The sequence below is a fragment of the Copadichromis virginalis genome, linkage group LG23 (assembly GCF_057382275.1).
Source record: "Copadichromis virginalis isolate Kocher_CV1m ecotype Utaka linkage group LG23, C_Virginalis_male_GT1.1, whole genome shotgun sequence".
NCBI lineage: Eukaryota > Metazoa > Chordata > Actinopteri > Cichliformes > Cichlidae > Copadichromis > Copadichromis virginalis.
Genome location: NC_140639.1, coordinates 41,154,995 through 41,164,908, shown reverse-complemented (window position 1 = coordinate 41,164,908; position 9,914 = coordinate 41,154,995). Strand labels below are relative to the sequence as shown.

General features: G+C 41.3%; 1 pseudogene; it reads right to left on the bottom strand.

Moving 5' to 3' along the window:
• Positions 1-8,691: 8,691 nt before the first annotated feature.
• On the bottom strand, positions 8,692-9,387 carry LOC146681638 (histone H1 pseudogene; annotated as a pseudogene).
• Positions 9,388-9,914: the final 527 nt, after the last annotated feature.

Sequence of the window (9,914 nt, the reverse complement as noted above, 5' to 3'; positions counted from 1 at the left end):
ATAAAATTATGAATTATCTTATATAAATAGGCTGTTTTCTTTATTCATTTTAGTTATTACCAGCAAAATAGCTGCATGTTCGATCATCTGGGAAGTTACCCAGATTTATTTAGTTATTTATTTAGAGATCTTGACACCCCCTCCTCCAATGTTCAGCACAAAGTTACGCCGATGGTTAGGATTAAGGTTATGACATACAATGATGACCCCACAGGGTTAAATAGGTAAATAATAACTTAGACTTTGTGTAGTTGTTTACCAAGTTTTTTGTTGTACTTTAAACTCAAGTCTATAATATTATGCTAGTTATTATTGTATGTACTTTGCAACAGACACGATTTGCTAAATTACTTTAAAACCAGAATGGAAATGAATTGCAAACAGTGGGTCTCAATATAAAGTGACATTTGCATGTTGCACTAGTGGGCATCTGGTATGGAAGAAATATAGTATCATCAGAATTCAACTATTTTTAGACACTGAATTTATAACACTGAATTTTTATCCTCCAAATTTCCCGGCAAAAATATTCACCTGCAAAAATTCACCTGCAAAAAATTCACCTGCAAAAATTCACCTGCAAAAATTCAACTGCAAAAGTGATGAACTTGAATGACCCAAGCCGGAGCAATCAGCACTAAATTGAGTCGAGCGGCTCTCAGCCAATTAAATTACTCTTCTTGATCACATGACACCGTTAGCAGGCAGTGTGTCTCCTAAAAGAGAGCTGTTTAAAGGTGAGTGATTTTTTCTCTTAAATAGAAATCATTACAGAACGCCTAGTCCTACTTAAAACCCCATTCATTTTTCTTTTATTTTATCATCTACTCGAACTAAGGAAAACGTTTGACTAACTCAAAGACAATTTCCATGCCTCCCCTGCCTGTCTGCAGAGGCAGTTTTGAATTTAGGAGCGGCAAGATGGCAGCGGCAAACCCTGGCGGTTCTCCGGTAAGTATATTGTTTTTTATCTTCAAGTTTGTCTTTTGAAACGTTAATTTTATTTAAATCCGTTGCTCACGTATAAAGTACACAGATGGGGTCTTTGCTCAACTCGTCTGAGGCGTGTCTCACTAAGCGCTACATGCTAGCATCTTGCTAACCGAGCTACCCTTTACATGCTGTGCTTTAGAAAATAGGATACTTGGTGCAAAACCATACTCCGCAGATATTGATAGATAGACGAACACTGCAAATATAATGTTGGAAACGAGAATGGCCAGACCATCTTGATTGAACATAACTTCGCTCCACACAGGTTTTATGGTAGACATATTCATATTGGTATCTAATAAACAGTGTGTGGTAAGTTACTTTAAATTAGTAACTTATTTACATTACTATTTACTTCTATCAAAAGTAACTCAGTTACTTCAAGTTACTTGTTACTTTTCAGAGTAACTAGTTACTAGGGAAAGTAACTTTGGTTTTACTCAGAATTCTCTTGTTAATGTGTTGCTTCCGTAACTGGTTACCCAGCCAGACTGCCAGTCTTCTAGCTTGCTTACTTGCCACAAGTGCACTGTGCCACCTACCAATAGAAAGGACAAAAACAATGTGCACAGTTCCATGAGAGAAATCCCACGCCTGGATCGTCGTTGACCGCCGCATGATTCTACCCTGCTTTTTACATCCAACACAAAAACTGCAGTAGTGGTGCTTTCGATTGTACTCAGAACTCGGAAATTCTGCCTTCTGAATAGGAAGATGCAGGTAACACCAGACTGCAGATGAGCTGCTTACAGGGCTGGACTGGGACAAAAAAAAAATCGTCCCGGGGAATTTGACTAAAGACCGGCCCACCATTATAGGAAAAATCATAAAGCCTTTGAATGAAAACAAACGATGTACACTGTTCTGATGGTATATATGCATTAATCTATCAATCGTTTGTTGTAAGACTCAGATAATTATTTTTTTAAAAGCGAGACATTTTAAATGAGAATAAGAAAGAAAAGTATTTCCTTGTGCCCCCCTCTCCCTGTTAATGCCCTACCTGCCCCCCTGGCAACACTTTGCTAGACCCGCCCCTGCACAGTTACCAGCTGTCAGCTAAGTAAAAAAAGGATCCTGGTGTTATTTGTCTCTCAGAAACAGTTCATAACTTCCCTTCAACTCATTCATGTCACCTAAAAGGTAAACCTGTTTCTCCATCACCTGTTCAGCTCTGATGATCCAGTAAGGACATCTCCTGGTTTCATCTTCATGTTTCCATCTCACCACATATCCAAACCGACATCCTGACCAGCAGCTTTACAGCTGTGGCTCCAGCAAACATCAGCTGATACTAGGCAAGGCAAGGCAAGGCAAATTTATTTGTATAGCACAATTCAACAACAAGGTGATTCAAAGTGCTTTACAGAGACATTAGAAACAAAAACAAATAAAAAGCATGATTTAAAATTGATTAAAACAAGCAAACAAACAAACTAACTAGACACACACATTTCACACCTGTTCGCGCGATCTGAACCCTTATCGTAAGGGGAGCTACCAGTCCTTCTGTGGACGAGCTACTTTCTATTTTAAATTCCCTGAATTTAAAATACTCTCTAGACCCAGTCTAGACCCAGTTGGGGAGCTACCCAGAGCTCTAATCCCACACCTGTTCGCGCGATCTGAACCCTTATCGTAAGGGGAGCTACCAGTCCTTCTGTGGACGAGCTACTTTCTATTTTAAATTCCCTGAATTTAAAATACTCTCTAGACCCAGTCTAGACCCAGTTGGGGAGCTACCCAGAGCTCTAATCCCACACCTGTTTGTGCGATCTGAACCCTTATCGTAAGGGGAGCTACCAGTCCTTCTGTGGACGAGCTACTTTCTATTTTAAATTCCCTGAATTTAAAATACTCTCTAGACCCAGTCTAGACCCAGCTGGGGAGCTACCCAGAGCTCTAAACCCACTTAACAAACAAACAAACAAAACAGTATATAAAATCAAAACAGATAAAATCAGAACAGTAGATAAAATCAGTTTTGAAATTTAAGCTTAACAAACAAACAAAACAGTATATAAAATCAAAACGGATAAAATCAGAAATAGATAAGATCAGTAGTTAGTGTAAGTTTTGAAATTTAAGCTTAAAAGTGTGGATTTGGTGCTTTATTCAAATGCAGCTGAGAATAGGTGAGTCTTCAACCTGGATTTAAATAAACTGAGTGTTTCAGCTAATCTGAGGCTTTCTGGGAGTTTGTTCCAGATATAAGGAGCATAAAAGCTGAATGCAGCTTCTCCGTGTCTGGTTCTGACTCTGGGAACTGATAAAAGACCGGATCCAGATGACCTGAGGGATCTGGAAGGTTCATACTGGGTCATTTTGGTCCTAAACCATTCAGAGCTTTATAGGCCAACATCAGAACTTTAAAGTCTATCCTCTGACGGACAGGCAGCCAGTGTAAAGACCTCAGAGCTGGACTGATGTGGTCCACTTTTTTGGTCTTAGTGAGGACTCGAGCAGCAGAGTTCTGAATGAGCTGTAGTTGTCTGACTGATTTTTTAGGTAGACCTGTAAAGATGCTGTTACAGTAATCAAGCCTACTAAAAATGAATGCATGGACTAGTTTTTCCAGGTCCTGTTGAGACATCAGATCTTTTATCCTTGAAATATTCTTGAGGTGATAGTAAGCTGATTTTGTTATTGTCTTAATGTGTTTTTCTAAGTTTAGGTCTGCATCCATCACTACACCCAAATTTCTCGCCTGGTTTGTGGTTTTTAGATGTATAGATTGAAGTTCTCTGGTGACCTGTAATCATTTTTCTTTGGCGCCAAAGACTATTACTTCAGTTTTGTTTTTGTTTAGTTGGAGAAAATTGTGGCACAACCAGTCATTGATTTCCTCAATGCATTTACCAAGTGTTAGGTTTGTAGCATAAACCTATTCGCTGGAACGTTAAGACAATATAATTACACTGCTAAGCAAGACACAAGTAGGCAAACTTCTTCATGGTACTCGTGCACGGGAGAGAACCGGACAGGCACCGTTCCTTCGCTTGACCCCAGTAGCTCTCGTCCGTTCTCCCATACACTGTCCTTTTATTGAGGTTACATGAATATGCATAGGTTCATTAACATACGACGTCTACATACAAACAAAGAGTACCTTGCCTGTGTGTGTGTGTGTGTGTGTGTGTGTGTGTGTGTGTGTGTGTGTGTGTGTGTGTGTGGGGACTGCTGATCAAAGGGTCAAACATCCTTGGTCAGGAAGAGGGTAGCCTCCCCCTCACCCTAGATGGTTCATCCTAGATAACACGGTGAGGAAGTCCTGCAGTTCATCTAAACAAAGAGCACTTAGACTAGAACAGACGCAACTACGTTAATCCTACCATAAAATAATAAGACACGGTATGACCTCTCATGCTCCCAAAGTGCTGTCTAATACACACAAAGTTTGCAGACTATCAAGGATCAAAACCTCTACCAATCTACAACTAATTACAAAACTCTAAGCATATATAAGTAAATATTTCTAAGCATAAATGACAATCAACAATACAAATCTAACATTTCCCCCCTTTTTGACCTTTATGCCTGAAAAGTTCCCAGTTATGCATACCTCATGTCTGACAGTTTCAATGTAAACATTTTTTTACTCAGCATATGTCAAATCACCCTAAATTACTGTAAAAGTTACACAGTTTAATAAATGTATTAGCAGTTACCCCATTCATTGAGCTCATCTCATGGCAAACTGCATCTTACGAGCAACCAAAGAAATTGTTAATTTAATAGTGAAACTAAAAAAGTAACATTTTCAAAAACATCTCAACTTGGTAATGCTTCCTCCGGGTGTGCACATCACATGTCTCTCTGCAGAGTGGTTTAAGCTCTGCAGGGCGTCATGAATGTCTCTTCCAGTTGTTTCCATCACTGTCCATAGGACCAGAGTCCAAATGTATGTAGAATAGACATTCAAACATACTAGTTGGTTTTGTTGTTCGTCAACATGGGTCTCAGCTATTTCCAAGCTGCAGACCTCTCAGCACTCTAGTTTTATGGCCTCTTACCAGCCCCCATCACCTGACTTCAGACCTTCGTCTTGTGAGGGGGATATTTATGACTCCTTAATTGTCCACGCTCTGCAGAAAAAGCTCTCTGTGGAAAGGGTGCTGGGTTCCGTCATCTTACTGCTGTTATGATCCCAGCAGCCTTCAGAGTGTCATCGTATGCACAGTACAGTGGCACAGCGTTAGGTGATGTTCATAGGAAACTGCTGTCATCACCACCATAGCTTCTGGTTCCTGTGCTTTCACAGAATCATGATGTCATCCTCGAACTCCTTCTGCGCTGTCGATGGAGCTTGGCACGCTCCCCTCATCCCACGAGTTTTCATGTTCCAACGCTGCTGAAGGTTTAAGGCAGAGCACGTCGTACGCCTTAGTTGTCTTCCTCAGCGTCAATATTGAATCTCTCATTTTATTTAAAATCTCCTGGAAGCTCAGTAGCACAGCTCTCTGTGTGATGTCTGCTGTGCTGAAGATGATCTCTGATCCTCCTGAAGCCTCTCTCCTGGCCTCAGCTCCCATCTTGTGGACGATCCTCTCCTCTATTTTGCAGGCAGTTTCATGGTCCTTGCTGTGGCTCCAAGGTCTGATTTCATGATGGGCCCCAACCAGCTTGACCTTTGACCTCAACCACTGCCTGGCTGTCAGCTATGCGCTTCTCACTGGGCCTCTGAAGATTTCTCAGGAGATTACTGCTGCACCTGTATTTCCTTGCTAAGAAGAAAAACTTCTATTTGGAGAGCATGTCAACAATCATCAAACCACATTCTTTAGTTCAGTGAACTTCACTTATAGGCCATCAAAGCCTCATCTGAACATGGGTGCACCACTTGCATAGGTTTAATATTTGTAAATAAAACGGCTAATCACACAAATCACTGCAACAATAATAAAAAACATTGTTTAATGTTAATCCTTGGACCCCTCCTCTTGACGCATGGACACACCCATGCGTCAACTCACCAAACCTGGATTCCTGTCTTAAAGAAAAAGATTAGCTAGATCATATCCCAGGCAACATCAGGGCATCTCCTCCCCTGGAGCAGCACCACCCTGGACCTATAATCCTGCAATGAAAATGTTAGTGTGCTTTGCATATTAAGTTTGCTTAACACCTGGCTCTCCCAGGAGCCTGCATACACACCATCATGGCCTGGAAAACAAAATCTGGAAGTAAAATCAAACTTCATACCTGTAAACAATTGTATCATAAGAGTAATAAGCATTCAACATCAGCAAGACAAGTGTCATGTGCAGGTTTTCTCAAATCAGTAACTACAACTATTACCCTAATTCACCTCAGACATGGATCATCCCATGTACTCTGTTAACATTAATGTAATCAGTGACTTCTCTTAAGCAAAGTCACTCCACTCATATATTATTATTATGGGTTCAAAAGTGGCCAGCAAATGAGCCCATAATAAACTATTCCATAAATACCGTAATCTCTTATTTGTTCTACCCATGTCACTTGTCCGCTTCAGCTGAATCTACCACAGCATTCTCAAAGAAACAAACATTAGCAATACACATTGACTGTAGTCAGACGGAGGTCAGACACAGGTCAACGGATTCTAGAGGTGCCATAAAACACCATTAAGTTAACACTCGCTGTGGAAACAGTAACACTGGTCTCACCACAGTATGTCTCAAACTATATTAATTTCTCCATCAACATATGCCTGTAACTACAGTTTTCTTCACACATAAACCCAGAAATCTCGTAGTAGAGAAACATTAGCCAGTATTCCTATAAATCACATGATCAAACACATGAAGAACCGTAATGCTGTAAAAACGAAAATGCAAATGTTAGCGCTTGCGCAGGCGTATGCATACTTTGTCACAGATATCTCTGTGAGCACACAAGCTAGTGAATGACGCACACATAGTAAATTCACAGACACAGAAAATGGCATTTAAAATGTTAAATCATCACGCAACCTCGAGTGTTGCTGTCATCTTTCTGCTCCTGTAAAGGGAAGCACACACAGACTCATCTGCACCCCTGCCAGGCGGGGGTCAACTTCACACAGTCGTGTTACATCAGTAAAGTCTTGTCAGCTTTTGTCAGCTTTTACCAGTCAGTCAGTTTGTTTTCCTTTCACTCACTCATTCATGCATTCATTCTTTCTTTCTTTGCTGATAGTGGAACCTATCGTTGCATTTAGTTTCCACTCTCAGCAAAATGACGTCATTTCAAAAAGAAAAAGAAGAACTTTAGTTTGGATTACATCGCTGAATCCTTTTGGACTGGGACTGTCATTTAATAATTGTCCCAAATAAGTGGCTTTCTCCAGAGTCCATTTAAATGTGGAGAACTCACTTGGCACAATTTTCTCGACGACGTGTAGCGCTTTTAATTCCCGACGTGCAGATCTGCTTAAAGAACAGAGATTATCAAACAAAACTTTCAGTGCACTGTGAAAGTATCAAAATAAAAAGGCCTTGTTAAGTCATGACACAAGCTCCTCATCTCAGGAGGGTAAATCATACCATTAGCATGGTTTATCATACCATCATACTAATCGGCAGGCTCAACTTCACAACAAAAGAAAAATCATCAGCTAGATTCACTCCAAATCAACCATCAGCTGCACAACACACAACATAATCCTAATGTCTTATTAGCTATGAGTTTAATTACCAGGTCTGTGCTCTTCACTCATTTAGGCCACAGATCTATTTTATTCAATTTTCCTTTTCCCTTCATCATAAAACATGTGACATGCTGTCATGCACTTCACAAAACAGTCTGTTCTGACGTATTCAGAGTTGTGTATCTAAATACAGGATTCACTCGCACATCAAAGCAGGAAACTCAGTGTTTTAGAGTCTCCACTCAACACACAACAACTCCAACACATCTCATTCACTCATACTAGAATTCAGTCACCTTTCATTAATCTAAAACCGATCAACTAATTTGCATATCAGCTATTAACCCACTAAGTTGACAGGACGACAGAAAAGCATGTTCAAAATAGTATCACAAAAGACAATTTCCCTCATACAGTAAATTACATGTGCTGCCTCAATCAAGCAGGAAGCTTCTCCCAATTTACCATTTTAACAACTAAATTTATTGTCTGATCACTGGTTGGTCAAACCAGGATCTTTTTTCTCACAAAAGTTAAACTGTTGTCCTGCAACTTGGAGAGTCAATTTTTTTCTTTAGGATAAATTCAGCATTTGATAACAAGTGTCTGCTAAATTGACACTATTGTAACACTGATGAAAGATAACAAGCTAATTTTCATTACATGTGTTTGTGTTATTAGGCAGGTCTAATGCATGTCTGTGGAGCTGCATCTCCAGCAGAGCATGTTCTTAAAGCTGCCTTTCCTACACATTTCTCTGCTATTATTTAATCATTTCTTAACTAATGTGCTATGAGTCTTCATGAGTCATTTTGTGTTTGGAATTGTTAGTAGGGTTAATGCATGTTCTGCTTGTGTGTGTGTGATTTTGTATATGTTTCTATTTTCGCAATATTTCAGACTCCGTCTCAATTTTCCAACTTAAGCAGTCAGTTTTCTTTTCCCCAGGTTTGCTAACCCAAATTTTGATTTCCCACATTAAATAATTCCTATGTGTTCTCACCTAGTCTTCTCACTCTGTTGTCCTCTCCCACTTCAACAGTCCAACAGCCGGCAGTTCTCCTTCAGCTTTGTCCTGTGTCCCACTGTCTCTTCTTGCCATTTTACTCCACAGGTGGCAAATGTCAAACTCCAACTGTTCAGTTCTCCTCAAACGTTTTCTTCACATGCACAGTGAAGTCACAGCCACTCTCACTATTGTCCTCTGATGCGGTTGACTTCGTGCTAGTGGCTGAAGTGCTGCTGCTGCTGCCTTCCTGGGCGACTTCTTAGCAGCTGCTGCCGGTTTCTTGGCTTTGGCCGCGGCGGGCTTCTTGGCTTTGCTCTCAGTAGCCTTGTTCATCTTGAAGGATCCGGAGGTCCTGGTGCCCTTGGTCTGCACCAGAGTGCCCTTCGCCACCAGGCTCTTGATGGCGGTCTTGACACGGGCCTTGTTCTTGTCCACATCGTAGCCTCCGGCAGCCAGAGCCTTCTTGAGAGCGGCCACAGACAGGCCGTTGCGCTCCTTGGAAGCGGCCACGGCTTTCACAATCAGCTCGCCCACGCTGAGGCCGACCTTCTTGGGCTTGGAAGTCATCGTCTTCTTCTTCTTGGCCTGAACCTCGGCGCAGGGCGTGTTTATGATGGAGCCTTTCCCACCACAGCGCTGGCACGTTGAACGCATCATGAAGGGTCCATTTCTTTCATGTCGCTAGCCAGCATGCTAGCTGCATGTGGCTTGCCCGAGTCACTCAGTCCTTTTTGAGCATTTCAACATGCTACCACCGCAGACCCTGGCCTCAGATCCAGCAAGTTTAGCGCGCTGATCTCCAAAAAAGTCCCAAAGGCCAGAAAGACATCAAATAAGTGTCTCGTGCTGAGAACTCAAACAAAAACTCCTCTTCACGCTGCCATCTTGCTCGCCCCTCCGTGAAATTCAACCAATCAGACAGGAAGATGGGTTTGCTTTCTTCTTCTGCTGCTGTTTATCCACATTGCTGCTGCTTTGCTGGGACTTTTTGTGCTCAGGACTTGCTGCTGTCTCTTTATCATGTTATTGCTTTGGAGCTGCATTCCTTATCTTCAGGGAGGAGTGAGCTCGCTTGTGAGGTTGAGAAACACATGGCACTGTAAATAAGTCAGCCAGAAACTTGGCCTGCATGTTTCCAATGATGTTAAACTATAACTTTCTTCCGACCGCTGCATGTGGAAAATTGATTCAGGTCTGCTTTTCACCTGAAAGTGACAAACTAAGACATTTCATTATTATCATCACTGCTTAATCAACACACATCTCTCTCTCTCTCTCTGTGTGTTTTTGTGAACAGTC